Here is a 20,621-nt window from a genome sequence, read left to right on the forward strand (position 1 = left end):
TAACACCTCCTCCTAAGATAAGAATCACTTTTTATTCAGATTTTCAAACTAGCTTTGCCTACAGATTCCAGATTTGTATTTGTTATTTTCTTTTATATAGTGTTTTTACAGTGAAATTACAAAGGTTTATAATAGAAATAGCTTTTTAATATAAACCGCATGCTAAAATAGGAAGAAGAGGTTAACAAAGAGTAATTGGAGCAGGGATATGAATAGAAGGCACAGAAAGGCAGAAGAGCCCTAAGGCAAAGAGGAAGTGGTTTTTTTTCTGTTTCCTATGTCTGGTTTTGGCTGAGAATTGGAAAACCAGCGATCTTGCTATATTGCTTAAAGAACCTGTGTGTTAGACAGTGTCTGTCTGAGGAAGTTGTACCAATATTTAACCAAAGGTTTTGCGATTTGGTTAAATAAGTGCAGCCCTCTTGTGTAGATGCTCTGATTTCGATTTTAATGCTTTGTATCAATTTATCTTAAATCTGTAAGGAATTTAACTTAAACTATAGCAATATAAAGCACTGTCAAATTATTTAAGAGGGCTAGATTCACAAAGGGGACTTCAACTCACTGTTGCAGTGCCTAGTATTTTGGTTCCCTGCCGCCTAATGTAATCCACAGCCCTGAGTTAGGCACTCAGCCACCCTGTTCAATGCCTGGGGAGAGTTAGGCACCTTGGAATTGGATACACAAAAACCAGCATGTTGAGCAGGGAGCTACCTACACTAGCCAATAAGAAACGCTGAGGAAAGGGCTATGAGCTAAACCCTGTCTTCGAAGGGAGTTAGGGACCTATCTCCACTTGGGATTCACAGCCATGAATCCTCTTCTGGAGCTAAGTGTGTAAGCCCTTTCTCAGAAAAAATGAAGGAAATCCTACCACTGCACTTATAACCTTTAGCCCAGTGACTAGCTTACTCACCCAGTGTGTGGGAAACTCAGGTTCAGTCCCTCCTCTGCCTGAAATGTATTTTGAATACCTATCTCTTATCTTACAGGGCTATGGGATATTCTTGAGTGAATCTCTCCTGTTGAAGCCATTCCACTTTGTATTCAATAGTGGGCCAGAGAGTGACTCTCTAGCCTAGTTATTGGGGCAGTCCCCTCAGTTATGGAAGACAAAAGTTCAAGTCCAATGATTCTTTAATTATTTATCTGCAGTGGAACAGCTTCAACAGGAAAGATTGAGAGAAACCCATCCCAGAATATTCCATAGCCCTCTGATGTGGGCTGTCTGACCACTCTCTGGTTCCAAGATGGGATCAATTGAACACCATACCACCAACTTTGGTACCACGTGGGGGGGTGACCACTGAGTCCGGTACTGACAACATTAGCACTGGCACAGGCTTCTGCATGCCATTTGCATTCCAGGCATCATTGGACTTGCTCTGCCTCTCTCTTCCTGATGCTCCAATAATTCAGGAGCATTCAGCTGCTTTGGCTTTTCTGCTGAGTCTGCCTCCTGGACTGGTCACAGAATTCTCTCTGTCATCGGCACCATCTTCCACACTGTCTAAACTTTTGAGTGCAGAATTGAAGACAGCCACCTCCTCAGTACCAAAGGGCCTGTCTGCACATGTAATACCTTTGGTACCAACGATGACTTTGGTGCAGACCACATCTGTCAGTGCCAGCAGCAGCTTTGATGTAGAGGTCTGTTCTGGTGCTGAATGGGAGTGCGATGCCCCTTCCAGTACAACCTGCCTATTGGCTTTTCAGTGAGTCTGGACATTTGCTTGCTCCTTCTGTTTTGGCAGCTTCATTGCCACTGGACAACTTGGAAGGTTTTTCAAGCTTGGGGACATCTTTCCACTCTGTCGGTTTTGAGGGACTGCTCTTCAGTCATTGAGACATCCTGGGTATCACCACCAATACAGAGATCAGCACTGCTCCCACAGAAGGGATAGAGGCTCTTGGCCCAGTGCTTATGGGCCATCAATGCCATATCCTTATTCTCACTGGCCTCCTTGGAACCACTGGAATGTTTCTTGATCTGCAAAGTCCCAGTCCTGAGCCCAATCCTGAGGTGCTTGGCCTCAGCCTTGGGCATTCAGGCCAAGTTTGTGTGAGAGAATAAATTGGTAGACATTCTCCAGTCCTCTGCTTCTGGGAGAGTAACTCTCCCTATAATGAAGCACCTTTGGAACCTACAAAGATTTTTTGGTATACCCCAGCTTCCTTACTACTCACAGCAAAACATAATGATAAACAGTATTATGTCCCAATGTAGTGTTTTGAGAGCTTCTACTCACATCCAGTCCCAAACTCTCCCGTGGTAACCGTAACAAATGAGAGATTGTCAGGGAAAGTACAAGTCCATTCCTAAGGACAAAGAGTCTAAGAGGCTGGATTTGTTGGGGAGAAAAATGTATTCAGTTTTGTCATTACAAATGCTTATTGTGAATCAGCAGGTTCTGTTAGCCTCCCAATTTACAAAATCATATTTAGATATGACCAAATTTGTGGATAACTTGCTTCAATCCTTCAAGGAAGAGTTTAAGGCATTCATTGCAGAAGGCCGTCTTGTGGCCAAGATGCCATTGCAGTCAGCACTGAATGTGATGGACTCATCTTCCAAAGTTATGGCCTCCACTAGTACAGTAAGAGCCTCATAGTTGCAGAACTCTGGCATAGCTCCTAAAGTCCAGTGGATTATAAAGGACTTACCATTCCATGGTCAGTTTTTATTTAATGACAAAGCTCATGAGATATTACACTCATTTATGGACTGCTGGGCCACTAAAACCTCATTGGGGGTTTACACCTCAACAATAAATGACATCTCTTTTGGAGATCAGCAACAGTACCATTCCCACTGTACTTTTGACAGTCATCCTAGCCTGCTGAGCAGCAAGACTTCCCCAGGAAGGAACGTAAGTCACAGAAGAGAAGGCCTTCTCGGTCCAATTTTAAACAGCTTGCCTGTCCTTTGGCCAAGCAGCCAGTTTGATGGGCAGATCTAGAGCAGCATTCCACTTGTGAACCTCCTGGCCATATCTCCACCTTTTGGGGACAGGCTGTGCTTGGAAAATGATAACCTCAGACAAGTGGGTCCTAAGCACTGTGGGATCAGGTCATGTCATTCAATTTCTGTCTCTCTCTCCTTTCCACCCTCCTACTCTGTCCCTTCTCAGGGACCTCTCTCACAAGTCACCGCTCCTCCAACAGGTCCAGACTCTGCAGGCTTCGGGAGCTGTAGAGGATGTTCCCCTGCAGCATCAAGAAAACAGATTCTACTCACAGTATTTCTTGACCCCCACAAATCAAAGGGAAGTGTGAGGCCTCAATCATCAAGGTCTCAACAAGCACATCAGATACATGGCATTCCAGGTGATTACCCTAGCTGCTGTTCTTTCTGCTTTGAATCACAATGACTGGTTCAGATCAGAACTGTACTTACTGATGTCTTCAGAATATGTTGAGGAGCACATCTGAGAACAGAACAAGAAGCTTCCCTTCGTATCAATCTCCAGGAACTTTGAGCCATTTTTGCCAACGCTACCACTTCAGTGTATTCTGTGAACAAATGGGGAAGAGCCCACTTCAACCAGCTTTGTCAGGAGGCAATAAAATGTTGGCAGTACTGCATCAAAAAGAACAAGATTTCCACAGCTGTTCACTTGGCGGGGGTGAGGGTCCTGCTGTGAATAACTTCAGCAAGAATGTCTCACAGAATCATGAGTGGTTTCTGAAGAGCAGTGTGCTGAGCTCCATTTTTGGAGAATGGGGCATTCTGGTTATTGACCTGTTAGTAATGATAGACAACAAGAAGTGCCATCAGTTTTGCTCTTGATCAGGTCTCAGTCCAGGCTCCTTAACCAATGCGTTCTATCTGAATTGGGGATTGACGCTGATGTATGCCTTCCTCCCTCCCCCTTTCACTCTATCCTCAGGTTATTCTCAAACTGAAGCTGGATCATGACAAACTGATTCTCATTGCACCAGCTTGACGAAGACAATGTTGGCTTTCCAGCCTTCTCAGTCTGACCTCCCATATCTTCCTCTTTATCCTGATCTACTGACTCAGCACCAGAGTCAGATTTGGTATCCAGTGCTGAGCAGTCTGTATCTCACAGTGTGGATGCTGCATGGATAGATAAAGAGAAATGGTGTTCAGAAGCTGTTTGACAAGTACTACTAAATAATAGAAAGCCCTCCACTAGGACTATCTATTTGGCCAAGAGGGAATGTTTTTCAGTTTGGTTAGTAGCCAGGAAAATTCAACCAATGCTAGCCCGCATTCCAGACATTTTGGAGTATCTGTTACATCTTCAGGCCTCTGGTCTGTCTTTCAGTTCAGTGAGGGTCCACCTAATAGTGACGTTAGTGTTCAATCCTCCAATCCAAGGGAAGTCACCCCTCTCCAACTCTATGGTAGTGAGATTTCTCAGAGGATTCATTTGTCTCTTTTCACCAGTGAGAGAGGCAGTTCTTTTGTGGGACCTCTATACTGTGCTGGCTGCCCTTGTGGGACCTCCATTTGAGCCCTTGGCAACCTGTTCTCTGTCCTTCCTATGCCAAAAGATGGCCTTTCTTGTTGCTATGAAATCTGCAAAGAGCGCAACTGAGCAACCGGCCTTAATGGGCCCCAAGACTGCACCCAAAATTTTTGTCTGAAATGGTTTCACAGTTTTAACCTTAACGAAATAATGTACTTACTGGTACTCTTTCCTAAGCCACACTCAACCACAGGTGAGCGGCACCTTCATATGGTGATTGTGAGACAATGCATGTTCTATTTGGAGAGGACTAAACTATTTCATTCATTGCCTTGACTTTTTTTTTTCCCTCCTATGCAGATCAGATGAAGGGTAGGGCAGTCTTCAGGTGAATAATTTCCTACATTACAACAGCATACAGAGTAGCTCAAATCACGCCTCCACGGAGGCTACAAGCTCATTCAACATTGATCACATTCCTCAGTGTTATTTCTATGTTGAATGTTTGCAGGGCCGTTACTTGGTCTCCCTACATACTTTTACCAAACACTAAGCTCTTACGGTTGTATCTAAATCAGATGCAAAATTTGGAAAGGCAGTTCTGCCATTCTTGAAGTAGATTCTGAGCCCCACCTCCTACCAGTACAGCTTGTGAGTCACCTGAGTGGAATACATGTCTGTAACCACTCAAGAATCAAACTGTTACCTGGTTGTACGGTAACTGTTGTTCTTTGAGATGTGAGTGCAAATGTATATTCCATGATCTACCATCCATCCCCTCTGCATCAGAGTCTCAACTCTTGACATTTTTTCTGAAGGACCTGAGGTGGGATGAGGCAGCACTTCCCTTAAATGACCATGGGAGGCCCAGAAGGGCACAAGCACCTCCCCATTGGTACTTCTGAACAAAGATCTCCAGCTTCAGTGTGCTGGGTGTATGCACACCTGAGTGCAATACACGTCAGCCCCCCCATTTCAAAGAACAGCAGTTACAGTACAGGTAGGTAAGTGGTTTTTTAGAATGTTCGGCAGTGTGCGGTTAAGTTATCCAGTGAATCTCCCACTGTTTCATAATCATTCGTCACTGTCATCCTAGCTGGCTAAAGTTGTACACCTAGCTTTAATATTGTCCCCTTACATTTGCAAAAATATACGTAGAAAGGCCAGAATAAAGTACTAGGAGATTGAAAAAGTCCATTTCTTATCCAAGGGGCCCATTTTCTGTATATTATAATGCTATAGTCAAGACATTTCATAAGACCATGAGAGTCATTATTCATTAAAATATTCCTCTATTCCACTAGTACATACCATAACTTAACAGACCTTTGGACTGTATTCATTTCAAAATCTTGACTAAACATTCAGTAAACAGTGTATAAAATTATATGTATATGTCCAACAGCATATTTCCACTATGGACCAAAGAAAGGAGCAAAGTTAAGTTTGAGTGTGTGGTGTAAGTCACTAAAGATGATAATAAATGGTGAAGATTTACATGTCAGTGAGGAACTGGCTGGATCCCTTGATAGGTTATTTCTGGATAGTCTAATGTGTAGGGTTTTTTAAAGATGTAGAATTTTTGTAAAGGAAATGTGATCTAACTTTTGAGTATTAGCATGACTCATTGAAACACTATTTCAACATTAAGTCCTTTGTACATGTTTTTGTTTGTGAATATAGTAAATTAATATTTTTGGAAACATCTGGGCTACAGTGTTGTGATAAATTAAATTAACTGAATTTTTGGGGCGTCGGGTGTAGTTCTGCTTGAGTAACAATCGGACATAGTTTTAAGGTTACAGTATGGTCTCAGCTTGTTTTCCAGTGGATAAGTGTTCTCTTTAAAAAAAAAAAAAAAAAAATTACCTGTCTAGTTTGACATGCCATATCACCTTTGGCAGTTTTAGCACAGAAGAATTTGTCTGAACCTGCATCAAAGCTCTATGTATGAGAAACATGGGGTCAGAACCATTATGGGGAGAATGAGTAGTCTCCCAAATATTAAAGAATAATTGGCTGTTCCCATTAACTATTTTGAGCTATTTGTTAAAATGTGAAAATGGGTGGAAGTGGTCACAGGATTGTGTAGTAGCATTGTGCGCTCCCTTTATTTAGTTCTGTGGCAGCAGCTTTTGAGATAAGGTGTGGTGTTATGGACTTGTCTAACCAAAATGTCAGAAAAGTGTGTTCCTCTTTCTGATTTTGTCTTCATCCTACCCCCCCACCCCCAGTGGACATCTATGGTCTGTTTTGCTTTCTAAAAGAAAGCATTGGTTTCTATGGGGGATGGGCCAATTGGGCAGCTGGTTTTGTTATTAACTTCATTAGATTTTCCTGGGTTTGAGCATTCCTTGCCTTTGGGAGAAAACACTTGGACAGGGAGAAGTGGAGAAGAACTAATGCTGGAGCATCATCTAACAGAAAACCACACTGTGCACATACAGTTTTCATAATCCACATACTGCATGCATAAACTGTTGTACACGGTGAAGGAAACCCTAGATGAATGCTTGACCAGCTCCTTACTCTCTCCCCTCGGCTCATGGCCTCACTGTGGACAATGAAGGGTTACTGTCTTCCAACTAGTGAGACATCAAAATAAATGTTGCCTGTAGCCCTGTTCTTACTCCTTCCACTAATCCATACTTTCTTTTGTCCAGGGCTTAATTTGTGCCAGGGCTTGCTGCATTAATTATGAATTTAAAAAAAATTGCTTAAGCCCCGGCACCTCTTTCATTACAAATTAAGTACTGTTTTTGTCAGTCTTGTGTCTGATGGGTTGGGTTCCCCCAGACTGTGTCAGACACATCAGAGCTAGGATACAGGAATCATGTTTGCTGTCCCCCACTGCCTGGTGCTTTTTACAGCTCCTCCACCTTGCAGAGGGTTTAGGGTAAGTAAGTAAGTAGTGCCACCCCCATTCTAGGTAGGGGGGAAGAGAAGCGTGGAATGAAAAACCTTATTTCACAGACGCTGGCTTCCATTTCTGAATGTTCAGTTCTTCTCCATTTGCATGCACAAATCCATTTGGGCAAATAGTGTTTATACACCCAAACTCCATCTGCACATGCAGGGGTCAAAATAGAATTGTCTCTTTACCTCACCTGCAGGCCCTGACTCTTTTTGATTGCTTTTAGGATATTAATATACTGTATTATAAACTGATAACTGCTAATAAGAGTGTCATTCATTTAAAACGTGAAAAACAAAATCAGTTTACTTATCCCTCTGAATAAATTTGACAAGTGATAAATCCTCAACACTGGGAGTTGAAAAGTTCCATCCCAAAAAGAAAGCAAAAGGTTCACTTGGTGTAGAGCTTTCCAGGAGTGGTTTTGAAATGGACATTCTAACTACATTTTTTTATATGCCTCTTATAAAGTCAGAGAAGAGAATTGTCAGTTTGAAATCTGTAGTGCTCTTTTTTTCCGTGAAAAATTTTTCGTTTGCACCGACCCAGACTGTTCTCTGATCCTTCTCCCTCTCTTCTTGTCATTTACAATCCCTGTAGGCCAGCACTCAGCTTCAGCTCCTAACTCCAAGCCAGCTAATCGACTGCTCCACCGGCCACTTAGTTTCTCAGTTTCCCCCTTCTCTGATTCCCAGTGCCTGTGATTCAGGATTGCAGCTTAGATAGGTGAAGAGTTTGGGAGTACCTCCATTTACCAGGGTCGCAAAGCTGTTTTTATGGTATATGAGCCCTTTCTTATTCCATGGTTCAGAGAGCTCCTCTGCTATAGTCATCAGGATGAGGCCCCAGGCAGAACTTGGATAAATTTCGATATTTAAGTAATAACTACTTAAATAGTCCTTCCATTGTACACGTTGCTGGCACTTCCCTAGAACTCTAATTTGGGATTTTTATTGTTTGTTCTCTTTCAGCTATTCATCTTTATCGGTAGTTCATATCTTTTTTTAAAACAATATTTTCAAGTGGTTGAAAAATGTTTTAGATTATTAAGGCAGAATGAAAGTGATGGTGATGTTTGGCTTTTCAACATTATTAATGTCATTGAACAAGCCAAGACTGGGTGTTCCTGTGATTCATGTACATGGGGGTGGGGCAGTGAAGGGTGGGGAGGGTCAGTTTTCTGCCTTATCCACACATACATCTTTCCTTAGTGTATTTAGTGACAGTTAAGCATATGCACTGAGAGAATAAACCTGTGACTTCCTGAGAATACTTTCCATTTCAGCTATTGCTCTCTACATTAATTGGCTTCCAAGATTCCTTCCCTGATTCCCAACCTCTGCATATGTACCTACCACATTTGGAGAAAGGCTTTGTATTGTGAATAGAAGTTAGTAAGTGATATCACTGTCCTCTTCCAGGCTTCCAAGTGCAATAACTCCTTGAAGGAATGGGTGGTATTTTATAAAAGTGATTTGTTTTTTAAATAGCACATGGACTAATAACTGGTCAGCTAATTCCAGTTTCTAGCCTCAAATTGTTTTTATGGCCGAGTTCTATAAACCTGTTTTGTGAGAGGATTATAGAATGGAAATACTAACACAAATTATACCATTCACGCACTTGTAATTTCTTATGTCACTTCCCTTACTTCACCTATTGTAAATACTTAATGGTGCCCTTTGGCCTCCTGTGCTTCAAACCAAATGCCCTCTTCATATTTTTCTACTGTCAGCCGTCCATTCTTGCAGGAAATGCGTTCTCCAATCTTTCTATTTGTGGGAAGAGCTTTAGCTGTTAGAAGAGCTTAATTGGAAGTAAATACAATTCTTTAAGCTGGATAATAGCCCGTTGCAGTGTATAATGCCTGTACTGCAGTAATAAAGAGACACTATCAAATGCTATTTAAATGTCAGTTTGTTTTTTAAGCTGCTCTCCATTGTTTGTAGTATCATCAACTTCTCTTTTGCATTGCTTGGTATGCACTGTTCCTTGTCTTTGGGGCGTTTATTTTAGGGTTTGGTTGTAGTTGGGTTTTCTGGTTTTTTGTTTTTTGCTCTGCCATATTCCTTTTTTTTTTTTTTTTTTTTTTAATGAAGTTGAAGGCAGCATGCCTTTTTCCCTCCTACTTTGTTTCGGAATCAACACCTGTGATGTTTGCCTGCTTGTTCAAATGTCCTAAAAGCTAGACAGTTAAAAGGGCAGGTTAAGTGATGGTTAGAAGGAATGGAAAACCTACAGGTGAGGAGCAATTGTGTGATTCGCAGCCTCCTTACTCAGGTGGATGTCTAAGATGATTTGGTAAGGACTAGGAGAAATTAAATCTGTGATAAATTCTCTTTTCTCTTATTATACACCTTCTTAAAGTCAGTATCTAGGACATCTCAAAGCAAAACTTACCCCAGACTTAACACAGCAAGCCGCGAGAGGCACTTTGGAGGATGGTAGAACAACTCACTTGAGGGCGGCGTACTGAGCCTTCTTCACAAAGGTATCCTGAGAAGTTTGCACACTAAACTGGGAGACTGAGCTTGCTACCATGCAAATGTCCAGTGGGGATGTTCATCTCCTTTCTGCCCATGATGTAACTGTTGCTCTGGTAATATGAGCATTGGCCCTTATGGCAAAGGGAAGGGTTTCATCTTTAAGCCTCACTAATGCACTCCTTTACCCACCTAGCAATATAGGCGTTTCCCCTTTTTTGAGTTCCCTGTTGGGGCAGAAGAAATGATCAGTTCTTCTGACCTATAGGAACCCTTCTCATATCTAGAATATAGAGTAACGATTCATTATTTCCAAGAGAAGGAATACAGGGACAGAAGCATCCCACCATCTCCTGTTTCAAGGTCCTGGTGACATCATTTTGATTTGTTTTGTTTTTGTTAACCCATCAAAGGACCACAAAACACACAAAGTGTTTAGTGGAAGTCATAGGCAAATGTTTGTATGAATTCTTTGTTTTAGAAAGTACTAGATTTAAATAATAATAATTAATCACAAAACCTGGAAAAATTTCAACACAGTAAATCCTGTTTTGAACTTTAATATCTATTAAGGGTGTCTATAAATTATTTTACATTATCCAAGCCTAGTCATGGCACTTAAGCAGGAAATAACCAGAGCAGGCAGCAACCTAACTACCCAAGATAATCCAAGGAATCAGTTGCTTTTCCCTTTCTCTGCCTCTTTAATCACCCCATTCTCCCTAAAATAAGCTGCTGTTTTCATCTTCAGTGTTGGTTTAACTACATAGACAATAGGGAGCAGCGCTAAGGAAGAGAAGTGACACCAGAGAATACACAGGTTATCATAATTTCCATGTCCCATTACATGCACCCTCACTAAGTTAACTGTCCAGCCAATACCCAATAAATCCCAGTTGTGTTATCGGGGCTGTATAAATACAGATTTTAGAATCTTGGATGAGAGTGCTGTCAAGTTTTGCCTGCTGCCTTCACAGGGATTGAGTTGCAAGTAGCACAACCTCTGTAAAGCTAGCTGTTGAGCATGCATGTCCATTGAGTTATCTCTAATGTGTTCTGGGCTTTCTGACCATTACCATCTTATCTGAAACCCTGTTTTTTCAAAGAGAACTGCATGTCTCCCAAATCCTCTATGTAAGTAACGCTGTACTGTAACAGACTGCAGTATTTGTTATCTAAAATAGTTTCCCATTTGGAGTAATCTGAACTTTAAAATAGTTAGAAAAATATTGGCAGATATTCAACAATACAGATATGGATGATGTACATTTTCAGGTACGTGTTCTCAGTGTTTTTGCTGCTCAGACCCACTAAGCCCCATGCTCTTCACTATGGATACAGGATTTAATATCTCTAATTATAATTTCCTTTGGATATAAATGGCTTCCAGTTGCCATGAACTGTGTCATCCCAGAAGTGAATCAATGGCAACTGCCTTCACTGTACGTTCTGCCAAACCAAAATAAGAGTAGCAGGACTGAGAATTTGAACATCTTAATTACAGCGATGAGTGATGTGAGTAGTGCACAAATACTCCCCTCTGGCTTTATGCATAATAAAATTCTAATAATGTTATTGGTCCCCTGACAGAGTATTAAAAAACAGATCTCTTATCCAGTGGAGTTTGCTAAAGATGTAATAGGAGGCTAGCAGTGCTCTGGGTTATTTTGAAGCCTTTGAATACAAACCCCCTAATATATTGTGTAGTTGTATTTTGAATAAATGAAGCCAACTTTTCCTTAAAATTGTTGTCTGGGTCCAGTTGGCATAAAAAGAAATGAAATGTGAGGTAGCTTTTGTTTCTCTTGTGGTGTTCTTGCTTTAAGAATTTGTATATCTCTTCTCTCCCATCACAGCCCCCCCCACACACAATATTATTATTTCTTTAAATTGGCATTGTTACAGAAATGTCATATTTGAGTTGTCCTGTGCTTGTGTGTGCACATGTGTGAGAGTCAAATTTCAGCTAGTATAACTGCACTAAAGTCAGTGTAGTTAAGTTTGAGCAAATTTGTTTCTGCTGGTTTTTAAAGTACTGTGAAGTAAGAAAGGTAAGTTCCCAACCCCCATCCCCTTTTTTTAACACTACTATGGCAAATTACAGTTCGAGTTGGAAACCCTGCTTGGACATAGTTGTCAGTGAAGACTAGTGCCTTTATATGATTGGGAACAGATTGAAGGGCACAACTAAAAAATAGTTATAGGTTATTTAGAAATCACTTCTGAACACGCTTTATGGGAATCTATGATGAATATCAGTTAATAAATTCCTACTCCTTTTATGACATCATCTTGGTCCACTGTGCCTAGCATGAGCAGTGGCTAGGCAGACTCAGAGCACTGCTCTCAAGCTACTGCTGGGGCAGTTTGCACGAAGGAGATTCTCAGTGAAATGTGCACAATGAAATCCACTAAAAATATTGGGACAGGTAATAAAATAAACCGTCTGTCCTGCAATTGTGGGGTCTGCTGGCAATTTTCACTGCATTGTACCATATTCTGCAAATTCTAAACTTCCATTTAGAGAGAATTTTTCCCCTCTCCTTTGCAAATATATAGATATCAAGTGTAACACCAACCCCTTGCCAGGCTTCCACGCTTCTTGACCCCAAGCAGAGGCCTGAGATGTGAAGAGGGTGGCTCCTTTGGCCCGCCGTCAAGGCTCCTGGGGCTCCCATGCCCCTTGCAGGTTTCTGAAGGGTGAAGAGAGGTTCTTTTGGCACCTCCACTATGATCCCTCTACTCTTCAGCCTTTTTCATGGAACAATTCCTGATACCACCCTTCCCCCCTCCCCCTCACCCCACCCAATCCCATGCTGGGGCTCAGCGAAAAAGACTCCTTCCCACACCCAAACTTGGACACCGCTGCCACGCTACTGCTTTGTTATTTGTAAATATCCTCTTTCAGGGCTTGGGGAAGAGTGTATGTGAGAGGGACGCTAACATGCTAGTGCTCTAGTCAGGATGTGCAACTGACCACCTGCAGTGAATCTTGCACAAGTGCTGTCAAGTGCACAAACTGAAAAACACAGTGAATAAAACTAGTTTATTTCAGTTGCAATAACGATAGAGGGTATTTGTGATAATAGTAGGTATATAATTTCCTTTGGAAATGTATTGTCACACTGGCTGGTGTCCAGTTTTCACGTGGTTGAAGCTTGGCCGGACTCTGAACAGCAGCCCAGGCACTGGTGTTGTCTGTCTGCAGATGTGGAAAGATAGCACTGGACTGGTTTCTGCTCTTTTCACGTTTGAAATGTTTTCTTGCAACCATAAGGGCTAGAAGTTTTTGTGTTGGGTTGTTTTTTTTTTTAATTTAAAGTGTTCTGCAGAGTGGATGACACTCACCAAGGGAAGCTTTCTACTTGCTATGGGCAAGTGGATTTTTCAAGCAGTGGGCCATGAGGCAAACTTTTTTCACTTAGGCCTCATCCTCTTTGCCACTTGTGACTTACATACCTGTGAAAGGCTGATCCTTGAGCTCATCTATCCTTTGATGAAGGATTATGTGTGTAAAATGTTTAGTTTTTAGTGTTACAGAGGGAAGTGGGGGCGATGGGGGAGGATTCTGCTTTGTTGTACCAGTTAACTGGTGGTAGGACAACTGTAATAGTTGAGATACTCCATATTTACACTGGTATTAATGAGAGAAGAATTTTTCCGTCGTGTCTGTTAAAACTTTTGAAAACGAGGACATCATGGTCCATGACAGGTACTGTCTGGACTGGAACACTCTCCTGTTCTAGCAATGACCCTGCCTGAATGAAGACTGCCAGTTTTTCTGAATTATGTAGAAACATGTGATGTAGGTGAATGGAAAGTAGGCTATCCTTATCATTGCTGTTTATAACTATTATTAATACGTCTACTTTTTTCTTTTTACCTGCTACTTAAAACGAGTTAAACCATGATTTTCATAATTGAAAAATGAATGCTGTAACTCACTGCCACACTGCCTAAGTGGCTAAGAGTTGGTCTCATCTGTTACTAGCTTATGTAACTTACATGTGTGCCTGAAGTGGCGATCCATTACAGAAAGTGTGTATAAAATCTCACAAATGTATTGTCACCAAGAAGTAGCTACAGCTTCAGAGCAATTTTTCTCCCTTTTTTTCCTACATTGGCAAGGCAATGGCAAAGGTTGCAGAGTTCTGTGTATTAACAAACAAAAAATATGAGAATCTGAAACTCTCCCCTGGGCTATTTTATATTTTAATGATGAGCTTGTTATTGACATTGACTGTCCTTGAAGAAAAACAGGCCCTTTTACAAGCCCATGTTACAGACAAATTAACTTTTGGAGGGGTTTGCTAAGGACATCAGATGTTTTGTTTCTTCTGCTTTTGTGTTAGATTGTATCAGGGTGTTTTGTTTACTTAGTGGTTGGAACAGAAAAACTGTGTGACAGAAACTGTGTGTTAGCAGCCGCATGTTAGAGAAGAAGAGTCATAGAAAACAGGGATGGATTCTTACCAGAGCTTGCCACAGTACACATCCATTGTATAAAGTAGTGGGCTCCTGTGATTGATGATCAGCCTGTGCAGTTCAGGTGGAAGTGAGTGCAGGGCTGTAGTTGGCAGTTTCATAGTGCTTCCTTCTCTCCGCAGAGGGTTATTAACCACATTTACCAAGACTGATATGAAAGTTGGAGGGTAGGGTCTCTCTACACTACCCATGGTTCCTGCTTGTGCTGGGGACTCTTCCTGTGTTTGGTACCTGGTAAACATTTTAGCACTGCCGCTTTTTATTTTAAAAAATTTAAAATATTTGCTAGTGCTTTTAGCACACCAGTTTTAGCAGGACTCAGCTTTGGGAGAAAAGAAACTTTTGTATTTAAATTGAAAGACTTTATGCATGTTGCTTCAGAAGTTTCCTTGTATTACCTGTTTTGAGTGAATTTTAGCTGTTTTGTAATGTGAACAGCCTATCAGAATCAACCACACTGGATTCTGAAGTTTTCAAATACACAACCCAAACCACTTTGTCTGCTCTTCTGACCAAGATTGTGGTCCAAATATTCAAATGACAACAATGGAAATGAATAGAAATTATGTTCTTAGGTTCTTAAATCTTACTTCCTGCTTCAGCAATAGATGAAAGCACACTGTTTATTGGAAAAAGTCAAAGTCTGCAAGGAAATAATTAAAACATATTTCACAAAAATGCATAGTCTATCTATTTCTCTGGACTAATGCATGGAGTTTATAAAATACAGAGGAGCGCTCTTACCATGAAGTATTATTTTTATAAGAACAGTTTCTCTATAAGCAGAGCTACACTTGAAAGGCAACTATAATTAGCACATTGTGCTGCGTGTTGAGGTCTTCCAGGGTACAATGCAAGCATTCAGGACTCCTTATTCTGCCAACTATAAACAGAATGTCATTGTTGTCCTGTTCTGTCAGGACAACACGTGTGAAATTCTCCAAAGAAATATGAGCAGTTTCAACTTTTTTGTTTTCCTGTCTGGTTTCCTCAACTTCAGATATCTGAAACGATGAGGAATTTGATAGGTCAATACCTTATCATTTCTATCTCTCATGTCAAGGAAGGGAGATTGTCAAAAAGAACAGGCAACGTACTGCCACGAGAAATAAACTGGCACAATATATGCGTACAAATAGGACCTAATCCTTCCTTGATGTAACTCCATTGAGGATAACTTTGCAAACATAAACATACAAACACCTCTCTAACCAAATTAAAAAATGAAGGGAGGTTAGTCTCCTCCTAAGGTAAATGGAAATAAAACAACCAGTGAGCAGAAAGACTTTTTTTCTTTTTTTAAAGCCAAAGTTTAATCTCAAACTGTGGGTCGGGACCCCATTGTAATGGGGTCACCAGGGCTGGCATGAGACTTGGTGGGGCCCAGGGCTGAAGCCAAAGCCGGAGCCCCATTGCCCGGGACTCAAGCCCAAGCCACACCACCCAGGGCTAAAGCCTGAGAGCTTTAGCCTTGGGCGGCAGGGCTCAGATTACAGGCCCCCACACCCCGGCGGTAAATCCATTCGTCTTTGGGCCCCCTGCCTGGGGCAGCTTGGCTTGGGCGGGCTCGGGCTTTGGTCCCCTCCCAAGGGGTCATGTACTATTGTTTGTTGTCAGAAGGGGGTTGCGGTTCAATGAAGTTTGAGAACCGCTGCTTTAATGATATATGATCTGTATCTGCATGCGTGCCCACATGGACAAAAATGGGTGGCCTAGTGCAGTAGTAGTGAACTTATCACTCCTCTTTCTGTCACAGTCAATTCTGTTAATGTATGCAGGTCCCTCTTCCTCTTCAGCATGTATCCTGCTAGTTGCTAGGCAACCAGGAGTGATTTACTGCACAGGCTTTCTATGAGGACGCTGTCGTGGTTATTATTTTTAATTATAAAAGTGGGGGGATATGGATTAAAACAGGAGTCTGTCGTTCATAATTAACAGTTTTCTTCCAACATACCCACAGCATGGCCATTTGAGGCTTCTCTAGAAAAGAAGTGTTTTGTAATATATTCTAAACCTGTCCATTTATGGTATGGATATATTTGCACAAAGGGAATAGGAGACGGAATCCTTCTGTGAGAGGAGATTCAGTAAAAAATGGTAAAACTCTGTGCTCTCATTGATCTAAATAGACTAAGTCATTTGTATCTGCTGCATATTTCAATCCTTAATGCTTTTTCCTGTTCATGGCTTTAAATAATTTTCAGTAATGAGTTGTGCCAAATTGCAAAGGAATTCATTGTTTGTGTTGCATTTTTAGCCTGATAAATAGAATCTATGACCAAAGCCATAGATAAAATTCTGCCCTGGTTTATTTTTCAAAATGCTGGATTTTACTTTATTACTATTTAGTTTCATAATTAGAGAATATAAGGCCGTCTATGTATATACTTATGTAGCCATGACATACAAAAGCTACACAGACATCAAGGGGCTTTTCTTATGTACAGTAGTGAGAGAGAAGCTTGAGTGGTTTAAAATGTGAACAGAACACAGATTATTCAGTAGTTTTTTGCTTTATATTTAAAGGATATCACTACAAATTGTTTTTAATTGCTGTCAGAATCTGAAGTACAGTGGGGGCCAATCCACTATGAAAACAGCTTTTGTTTCACTTTGAACTCGGGACTGCATTGCTTCTGCTCAAATAGACTTTTTTCTATTGAAGCTTCTAAAATTTCAAACGTAGCAGTGAGACTCACTCCTTCTGGGGAGCTCATCCAGGATGTCAGTTTTGAGGAGTGGTAGGAGTTGTGAATTTGGTTTGCCATACCTTTTAAATTACAGAACAGCAGGTATGCTTTGCTAGCAATAATAGCTGTTTAGGTTTTTTCAGCACTTTAAAAGACAGTATTTCACTGTATGATGTAATTGTGTGGCTGTGGTGACATCTGATGCTAAAGCTATTAACTTTTTATCATTATTTTGCAACAAGGAATCTGGCCCTCTCTCTCCCTCTCTCTCATATATGTATTGTGTATGTGTAAGTAATTAAGTGAAAAGGCTAGATTTTTAAACAAGAATATAACAAGTATGTCTGTAAAATGGCGCACATTTGTTAACTTGTGAAAACGCACAGTTGTTTACACAAAATAAGTAATTTTGTACATATAACTGCAGGTTTCTGTTTGCTTTTTATCTGGTCTACGTGCCATTTTGCAAGCAACTTGTTGCATCCTCTGAAAATTAGCCTACTGTGCAGTATATGTATATTTTACACACACATACAGGCATGTGCCAGTATTAAGGCTGCCTGTGCAACTTTAATTGGGCCCCTTTTGCATATGCATTATAATAGTCTTTGATTATGTAATCACATACTATTTTTTTCTTCCGCACAGGATGGATTATGCTCAATTAATGAGCTAGCTATTCAGTATTTTTTCTCCTCATTGTTTAATGTCTGGCCTTAGGACTTATTTACTGCACTCTATTCAAACCCTGCTTTGAGGACAGAATTCTTAATTTCTTCATGAGCTTTTCTGTGCTGCTCATCACTGTAGTATCTTAGTGCTTCACAAACCATAATGGATTTTCACAGCACTTCTATGAGAAGAGTGACATTATCCTATTTTACAGTTCGGGAACTTTGGCACAGATTGATTACGGTCAAAAGTATGTACTAATTTGGGGTGCTCAATTTGAGATATTAGGACGGGGTAGTCAATAGGTGGACCACGGTCCAAATCCGGCTGCCAGGTGCTTTTGATTGGGCCCTAAAATACTTCTATTTACTTATCATTTTTGCAATTTTTTTATTATTATTTTCTCTGGCGTCTGGACCTTGACTATACCTTGACCAAGAAATTTGGACCTTAACAAAAAATAATTGACTGTCTCTGCACTAGGTCATGATTTTTCATGATTTAGCATTATATAGCATTTTATATGTTCAAAGCACAGGTCCTATTAATGTCATTTGCAGCTTTGAGTGCTTAGCACTTTTATTAATCAGACACCAGGATTTTAAGTCAAGCACCCAAAAAAATGAGGAATACACTTTTTGTGGCCACTTGTAAAGATTTCGTAGGTTTTAGTGTGTGTAACCTCCTAGGTGTATAAAAACAAACTGGAAAAACTATAAATTCTATCATGTGGTATCACAATGACACCTCCATGGGACATCAGCAGGGTGGGAACCTTTAGGTCCTTCACATAGACCTGTACCACTTGAGCTAAAGGAGTAACAGAGTAACTTATGGCACTAGTAGTTTGTCATTCTCTATATGGACCAGCTGCAGAGGGAATGAGTCACTTTGCCTGTGGAGTACACAAATACTTGCTCACAGCAGAGGACTGGTGAGACTCAGGAATCTTGGATTCCGTTCTAGGCTCTGGAGGGGAGTGTGCTTTAGGGAGCACAGACTCTTACCATTCTCCCTCAAGCTTTGACCCCTTTTGCCCTGTCTTGTCCAACCTGTCTCAGTCTCCTTCCCCAGCCAGTATCAGTTCCTCCTCCAAGCACCTTTTCCACGCTCTTTCCCTTTCCCCATGATGGCTCCCAGTGTCCCTCCCTGCGCTCCTCATCAAATCTGTCTCTCCCATTCCCCCTCCCTCTTCCTGGCTCCTTGTCCCAGTCTCTTTGCCTCGCCATTTCCAGTCTCTCCCCTCAGGCCATCTCCTTGTCCAATGTCAGTGTGTTATCCCCCCAGGCATCTAGTTCCATGTCCAGCCTCCTTGCCAAACCAGCCTGCCTTCCATGCCAGCTCCAATCTCCTTGCCCAGCTAATGTCAGTTTCCCTACATCCCAAACTCCCAGTTGCCGTTTCCATTCCTCCACCACCATCGACACCAATCCACTTCCCAGTCTCTGTAGACTCCTTGTCCCAATCTACTCCTTTCTTTCCCCGCTGGTCCTGCATTTGAATCTTATTATTGTTGCCTCCTCCATGCTGCCTGGGAGCCTGCAGGAAGGTCATTGAGAGCACAGAAGGGACAGGCTCCCTGCATTCAGTTCCAGCACCCAGCCCAGAGCAGCTGTTACAGGGAATGTCCTTATGCACCCCCATACCGCTGGGCTGGAGCATGTTCCATCACTCTGTGGGGATGGTGCATGTATTGTCTGGTCAATACTAGGAACTATGAGAGGCTCAAGTATGCTCAATGAGGACAGACTCTTTCAAGGTTTCTAGCTAGTAAGCTCCGGCAAGTGTCTACTGAGCAGGTACAAACTATGATTTTTCCCCAAAAAGTTTATAACCTGGCCAAATTGGGTTGGATATTTATGGGGACAGTAAAGGTACCTCTGACACAAAGGCCACCCCCTACCAAATTTTGAAGAAAAGCACTTCAAAGAAGAGATTGCCAGAATATTTTTTAACATGGGCAAAAACAACATAGCCTTTCCTATCCTCAGTCTCAAACAGTTGAACCGTTTCGGCTGAACTATAGGTGGCGCTACTAGTGCTGCCCATAATATGCACGTACAGCCTGTCCCAGGCCCTCTAAGGGATCCTCACCAGGGTCTTATACATGTATATAAATAATTGTAAATTAATTGTATTACATCATATTATTTCATGAGAACGTAGTAGTAACCCCACAGTAAGGCATCAGTCAAGCTTTTATTACAATCTCTCTAACTTTGCCTCCAAAAAAATCCTTACACATAACCTAAAAGGTATTTTTTGTTTGGTTGCTTTTTTGTTGGTAGGTGCATTTTTACCCCCTTTGTCCTCATCAAAGAAGTCAGCTTTCATTGGATGGATCCATAGGTGGCTGCAACACATAGAGGATTTATGTTCATAACCCTTATAAATGTATGTAATTCTTCCTCCCATCCTGAGTATCACAGTGAGACTAGTACCCTTTAGCATGCAACTGCTAAATACAGTTCACTGTTGTTCTCGCAAAGTCAAAACAAGCCTTTGGAATAGAATTATCTCTCTGTCCATTAAGATTTTCTGTAGTGCCTGTCATTGTAGTATTTAAGTGCTTCTCAGGTAAATTAGGTCTGCTTGGTAAAGTTCCTGATAGACTTGGTGGAGTCTTGGGCTCTTTTCTCTTCCATGGTATGAGAAGTTGTGCTTGGAATATCTCTTATTTTTTTCTTTCTATCAAATTCAGCATATAAAAGGGGAGGGGTGTCACAGTCGAACAATATAAGAGCATTAAGTGTGAGGAAAGCAAACTGTGATTAAGAAATCTGGGACCATGTGGGAAAAGTAAGCAGAGGTGAGAAACTGTTTACTCTTCATCATTCCCTTAGAACATGAGGTCCCTAGCCAACAGATTCTATCCTCTGACCCCCAAAACCACAGATATCTAGATGTTCAGATATCTGTATTGGTTACAGGGCATCAAAGG

The 20,621-nt window shown here is 41.3% G+C and overlaps 1 protein-coding gene across 4 annotated transcripts in view; it reads left to right on the top strand.

Moving 5' to 3' along the window:
- The window catches only part of SMARCA2 (SWI/SNF related BAF chromatin remodeling complex subunit ATPase 2), a 182,897-nt gene that overhangs the window by 150,914 nt on the left and 11,362 nt on the right, over positions 1-20,621 (top strand). The gene's annotated exons all lie outside the window — the stretch shown is intronic.

Source organism: Lepidochelys olivacea, assembly GCF_965140295.1.
Source record: "Lepidochelys olivacea isolate rLepOli2 genome assembly, chromosome: 5".
NCBI classification, from domain to species: Eukaryota; Metazoa; Chordata; order Testudines; family Cheloniidae; genus Lepidochelys; species Lepidochelys olivacea.